Source organism: Desmodus rotundus, chromosome 9, assembly GCF_022682495.2.
Source record: "Desmodus rotundus isolate HL8 chromosome 9, HLdesRot8A.1, whole genome shotgun sequence".
Lineage (NCBI taxonomy): Eukaryota > Metazoa > Chordata > Mammalia > Chiroptera > Phyllostomidae > Desmodus > Desmodus rotundus.
Window position 1 is genome coordinate 78239125 of NC_071395.1, and position 6788 is coordinate 78245912.

At 41.4% G+C, this 6788-nt stretch overlaps 1 non-coding gene across 1 annotated transcript; it reads left to right on the top strand.

Annotated features, from left to right (window-relative positions):
• Positions 1 to 5115: 5115 nt before the first annotated feature.
• Positions 5116 to 5239, top strand: LOC112308994 (small nucleolar RNA SNORA28). The gene has a single exon (XR_002975202.2). It is a non-coding gene; the product is annotated as a small nucleolar RNA SNORA28 (small nucleolar RNA).
• The last annotated feature ends 1549 nt before the right edge of the window (positions 5240 to 6788 follow it).

Consider the following 6788-nt stretch of genomic DNA (forward strand, 5'->3'; position numbering starts at 1 on the left):
GTCGGACAGTGAAGTGCTTCAAATTCCATATTATGGTTAATCGAATCATATACATGGTATTTCTTTTCCCTCATTTTACTTTCTTCTTTCATGACACTTACAGCCAAGAATAAGTAACATACATTGCCGTGTATAATGCACACCCACGTTTTTGGCCCGAACTTTCAGGGAAAAAAATCTTTTAATTTTTAATTCAATTATATTTAGAAACACAACCAATTTATTGTATTTTAGGGTATTGTTTTGCATACAGATATCGTTCTTGCTTTCTAGAGTCACACTTTTAACACATAAGCATCAATAAAGGAATTAAAAACATTTATATAGGTATGGAATTAGTACTACCCAGGTACAATGCACACTCTTATTTTCCCTCAAAAATTTGGGGCAAAAATAGTGTGCATAACACACAGCAAAATATGGTGTATTTCTTCCAGTATTCCCCTCTGTCAATAGCGGTAGAATGATCATCACCAATGTTATTCTTACACGAAACATTCTATTTTTACAATTTGGCAGAATTAAACATGTTTTATTTGTATAAAAGTGAAGAGTCCCCTTTTTAATGCATAGAATGCCCCTATATTCATTTATGCAGCTATGTAATCATAAGTGCTCCTGGTTAGATTGTGAGACTTCAGTAAATGCCTTGTGTTGTGAACTATTACTGTAATACTTCTTAACATCACGATACATAGATTTGTTCAGTCTCATTTAGAAAGAAACTTCTGAATGCTTATGGTTAAAACAAAAATCTTAATTTTAACTGCATATTGTCAACATATTTAGGACCCCCCCAAATATCACTGCAAGTCATTTGCAAATATTTAGCATCAAAACTACCTAAAATTAGAGATATTAAATTTCAGTAAAGCTAAATAATTACAGTTTTTTGCAATTTGTGCAGAGCTGTAACTTATAATGTGCTTTCATGTATGTCATTTCATTCGACTCTCAGAGCTCTGGGTGACAGGTGTTATTTCCCCAGTTTGCAGATGAGGAGCCTGAGGCTCAGAGGCGTTAAGTGATTTGCCCAGGTTCACACAGCTGCAAAGTTTCAAAACAGGTCTAGGTTTGCTGTTTGCTGGCCAAAGGTTATTGCATGTCTATCTTTAAATTCATCATCTATAAAAGCCTAAATACACAGATACTAAATTCAAAAAAAAATCACAAGGGATATGTTCTCAACAGACAAGGATATATATTCTCCTACATAACCACAACATAATCATAAAAATCAGGAAAATAACTTGATACATTACTGCTATCTAATCTCAGACCCCATTCAGTGTCCTTCTAGCAAAAGGATCCATTCCAGAATCATATTTTCATTTAGTTTCACATCTCATTTCCTTGAGTCTGGAGAACTTTCCCAGTCTTTTATGGACTTTCATGAACTTGACACCTCAGACCACAGGCCAGTTATTTTGTTGAATGCCCCCCAATTTGATTTGTTTGATGATTGATTCCTCATGATTAGATTCAAGCTGTGTATTTTGGGTAGAAATATCACAGGAATGCGGTGTTCGCACTGCATTCTGACAGGTGGAACACGGTTTGACCTGTCCCTGTACTGCTGATGTTGACTGGAATCACTTGATTAAGGTAGTTTCTGCCAGGCTTTCCCTGTATTTGTTTCTTTTTGTAATTAATCAGTATTTCAAAGGGAGGGACTACTCTGAGACTATTCAAATATCCTATTCATTTAAAAAATTTTTTTTGATATATTTATTGATGATGCTATTACAGTTTTCCCATTTCCCCCCCTGACTCAACTCCATCCTGCCCACCCCCTCCCTCCCACATTCCCCCCACTATAGTTCATGTCCATGGGTCATACTTATAAGTTCTTTGGCTTCTACATTTCCTACACTATTCTTACCCTCCCCCTGTCTATTTTCCACCTATCATTTATGCTATTTATTCTCTGTACCTTTCCCCCCTTTCTCCCCCTCCCAATCCCCCATTGGTAACCCTCCATGTGATCTCCATTTCTGTGGTTCTGTTTCTGTTCTAGTTGTTTGCTTAGTTTTCTTTTGTTTTGGTTTTAGGTGTGGTTGTTTATAACTGTGAGTTTGCTGTCATTTTTACTGTTCATATTTTTTATCTTCTTTTTCTTAGGTAAGTCCCTTTAACATTTCATATAATAATGGCTTGGTGATGATGAACTCCTTGAACATGACCTTATCTGAGAAGCACTTTATCTTCCCTTCCATTCTAAATGATAGCTTTGCTGGATACAGTAATCTTGGATGTAGGTCCTTGCCTTTCATGACTTGGAATATTTCTTGCCAGTCCCTTCTTGCCTGTAAAGTCTCTTTTGAGAAATCAGCTGACAGTCTTATGGGAACCCCTTTGTAGGTAACTGTGTCCTTTTCTCTTGCTGCTTCTATGATTCGCTCCTTCTGTCTAATCTTGGGTCATGTAATTATGATATGCCTTGGTGTGTTCCTCCTTGGGTCCAGCTTCTTTAGGACTCTCTGAGCTTCCTGGACTTCCTGGAAGTCTATTTCCTTTGCCAGACTGGGGAAGTTCTCCTTCATTATTTGTTCAAATAAGTTTTCGATTTTTTGTTCTTCCTCTTCTCCTTCTGGCACCCCTATAATTCGGATGTTGGAACGTTTCAAGATGTCCTGGAGGTTCCTAAGCCTCTCCTCATTTTTCCGAATTCTTGTTTCTTCATTCTTTTCTGGTTGGATGTTTCTTTCTTCCTTCTGGTCCACACCATTGATTTGAGTCCCAATTTCCTTTGCATCACTATTGGTTCCCTGTACATTTTCCTTTGTTTCTCTTGGTATAGCCTTCGTTTTTTTCATCTAGTTTTCGAACAAAGTCAACCAATTCTGTGAGCGTCTTGATAACCAGTGTTTTGAACTGTGCATCCGATAGGTTGGCTATCTCTTCCTCGCTTAGTTGTATTTTTTCTGGAGCTCTGATCTGTTCTGTCATTTGGGCCTTTTTTTTTTTTTTTTTTTTTTTTGTCTTGGCGCGTCTGTTACTTAAAGGGGCGGAGCCTTAGGTGTTCACCAGGGGCGGGGTAACGCTGGTCACTGCGCTGTGATGCTTTACGTGGGGGAGGAGCCGAGAGGGAGCGACGGTGCCCGCTCCACTCTCCACGGAACCTCAGCCACTCCCTCGGCTACCCACAGTCAAATTGGGTCTCTCGGGTGCTGGTTCCCGAGAGAGTGGGCCTGTGCACACTCTAGGCCTCTGTGGGTCTCTCCAACGACCTCTCCCCTGAGGCTGGGAGTCTCTCCTGCTGCCGCCCCAACCCCCACGGCCGTTTTCAATCAGAGGTTTGAGGCTTTATTTCCCTGCACTGGAGCCCTGGGTTGTGCGGTCTGCTTTGCTCCCCGCTGTTCCTCTCGGTTTATCTGTGCGCAAATGTAGGGCCGAGGGGTGCTACCTGCCGCTCTGCCTGCCTCGTTCTCCGCCACTTGAGTCCGGCCCTCTCGTTTTATCTGTGAGTGAATGTAGGGCTGCAGGGTCTGCTAGTGGTCAGACTGCCTGCCTTGTTCGTCCCACACTCCACCAGTCTCGGTCCTGCCACGGCCACGTGAGTCCTCTCCACCCCGGTGCCCGTCTCCGCCCCTCCTACCGGTCTGGATGAATGTTTTTTATTTCCTTGGTGTCGGACTTCCTTGCCGTTCAATTTTCTGTCAGTTCTAGTTGTGCAAGAAGGCGCAGCATGTCTACCTATGCCGCCATCTTGGTTCTCTACCAATATCCTGTTCATTTTTCTTACATTAATTTCAATGCTCACATTGTCCCAAATTTAGCCCGTGAGAGTCCTTTAAATCTGGCTTTTGTGTCCTTTTGACACGTCCCTGTATTCTTGGAAAACTTCCTTACCTTTCAGAGTAAGATATTGTGGTAACATCTTATACTTTCCCTGCTACAGCCACTCCTCCAAGCAGCCCAATTCCTTTTAGCGAAGAATGTATTTAGAAACCAAGATGTAGGTGCTAGGTGTGCTCATTGCTATTGGGGTGTCACTGACACCAAATCCTCTCACTGGACAGAATTAAAGCGTGTGTGTTTGTGTTTCTACACATTTGCATCTATAATTATTTCTCTATCATGAAAACTATGACTCAGCTGGTGTGGCTCAGTTGGTTGGAGTATCATCCTCTGTAAGCTGAAAGTTTATGGGTTCAATTCCCAGTAAGAGGCACATGCCTGTGTTGCAGTTTCGGTCCCCAGTTGTGGCTCATGAGAAGCAGCCAGTGGGTGTTCCTCTCTTACCCTCCCGTCTCCCCCCCCCCCCACCTAAAAACAAACAAAAACTCCTGCTTATTCCAACTTGCTCCAGTTCAGGGTCTTGGGTGGCTGAAGCCTATCCCAGCAGCTCAAGGCAGAAGTGGGGAACCAACCCTGGACAGGATCCTGTTTCATGGAAGGTACACACTCATACACATCCACTCATTCAGACTGGAGCAATTACAGACACGCCAACTCACCTAATGTGCACATCTTGGGGATGTGGGAGGAAACTGGAGTACCGAGAGAAAACCCACACAGACATGGAGAGAACTGCAGACCACAGTGGCTCTGGCCAGAAATCAATTTTTTCCCTCATTAATGGTATAGCAAAATGACAGAATGAAACATTAGTCAAAGACCTGCTGTACTAGTTCATGTGCCACTGGCAGCACACATGGCTTAGAATTGCTCCACAATCTCATCAACACTTGGTATTGCAAGTCTCTAAACATTTGTGCTATTCCTGGTGGATGTATAACGGTACTCATTGTGGATTTAATTTGAACAAATTTTCATTTACTTCTGAGTCTATTTACTATCCATATGGAAAAAAAATCTTTACCACACACAGTAATTCATTCCAAGCTGCATGGGAGATCTAAATGTAAAAAAGAGACAATAATGCTTCTAGTGCTGTCCAGAATTTTCTGCAATGATAATGTTCTATATCTGCATTTCCCTTTAGAGTAGCTGCTGGTCTGCATCTTCCTTTAGAGTAGCTGTTGGCTACATGCAGCTTTTGAGCACTTCAACTGTGTCCAGTGTATTGAGAAACTGATAAACTATTTAACTTTTAAGTGTAACTTCATCAAAATTAAAGATTTCTGTTCACTAAAAGATACCATTAATTGCAAGCAACACCCTGTGGCAGATGATCAAAACGGTCTGACACAATGTGAACTTGCTATAGCAACGAAGTCCAACCCATTCCAGCGCTCTCTCTTCTATGAGACAAGCTGTTGTAGACTTTTTTTTTTTAAAGATACCATTAAGACAGTGCAAAGATAAATGATCTCTACCCAAATATATAAAGAATCAGCATAGGCAACAGAAACAGACTCTTTTTTAAAAGGACCTTTATACAAATGCTAATAAATATGATAGCCATTAAAGGAACTACAAAATAAAACCGTATCACTCCACCCACCAGAATGGCTAAAATTAAAAGACAAGATGACAGAAGATAAGTAACAGGTAGAAGCAAGAATGTGAAGCAACTGGAATTCTCATACATCGAGTACACTTTGGTACAATGTTGTAAATTGACAGTGTCTACTAAAGCCAATGCATACCCTCTGGATCAGCAACCCATTCTTAGGAGTCACCCAATCAAAACATACATTTGTACATACCAGAATGCAAGTACAAGATTAACCCTAAATGGGAAAGAAACTTCATGACCACCAACAGTAGATGGATAAATACTACGCAATCTAGAAAATGAACGCCTATGGTGGTGTCAATGGGAGGCGGGGGGAGGCTGAGGAGGGGTTTGAGGGGAGTTTCCGTGTAAACTACATATTCACGGTACATGCACTTTACGCATGTTACACTATTTTTAAAAGATTAAGAATGTTCTGGCCCTGGCTGGTGTGGCTCAGTGGATTGAGTGCTGGCCTGTGAACCAAAGGTCACTGGTTTTATTCCTGGTCAGGGCACACGCCTGGATTGCGAGCCAGGTCCCCAGTTGGGGATATGTGAGAGGTTACTGACCCATGTTTCTCATGCACATCAATGTTGCTCTCCCTCCCTTCCCCTCTCTAAAAATAGACAAAAACTTTAAAAAAATGTTCTGTAACTTGGCATTGACTTATATGTGGAACCTTGGTGTATCAAATAGAGCTAGTTTTTTAGCTATGGTGGCAGAATTCCAAATCAAACTGGCCCAAGAGAAAAAAGTAAAGTACTAGTTTAAGTATCTAAAAAATATATATGCCCCAAGAGAACCAGAGATTTAAAAGCAATCATTAGGTCTTTATCTTTCTCTCATTTCTGCTTTATTTTGTGGGGGCTTTATTCTGTCAAGCAGTTGGACACTCATTCTCCCATGCAATTCTACACTTACCTCATCTTCACCATTGGCAATGCCAATGGAAAACATCTCTTCAACTCTGACAAATCTCAGCACTGGCCTAGCTTGAGTCACATACTTTTCCTGGAGCCTATGCAGCCCCATTTGAATCACTAGACTATGAGTAGTGAAGGGGTACTTTCCCAAGGGAAATCAAGCCACTGCCCAGAAAAGGGCTGGCCAAGTGCAAGAGAGGCAAAAAATTTGTGTATCTGGGGAAGCAGCCAGAAGAAACCCTTAATTTGCAGCTTCTCCCCATGTCAACCTTAGTTAATAAAAGTAAGTTAACCCTTGAACACAGGAGTGAGGAGGTTAGAAGCACTAACCTCCCGTAGAAAAACCCATGTATAATTTTGATTCCCCCCCAATTTAACTACTAGTAGCCTACTGCTGACTGACAGGAAGCCTTACCAGTAACACAAATGGTCAATTAACATATATTTTGTATGTGGCT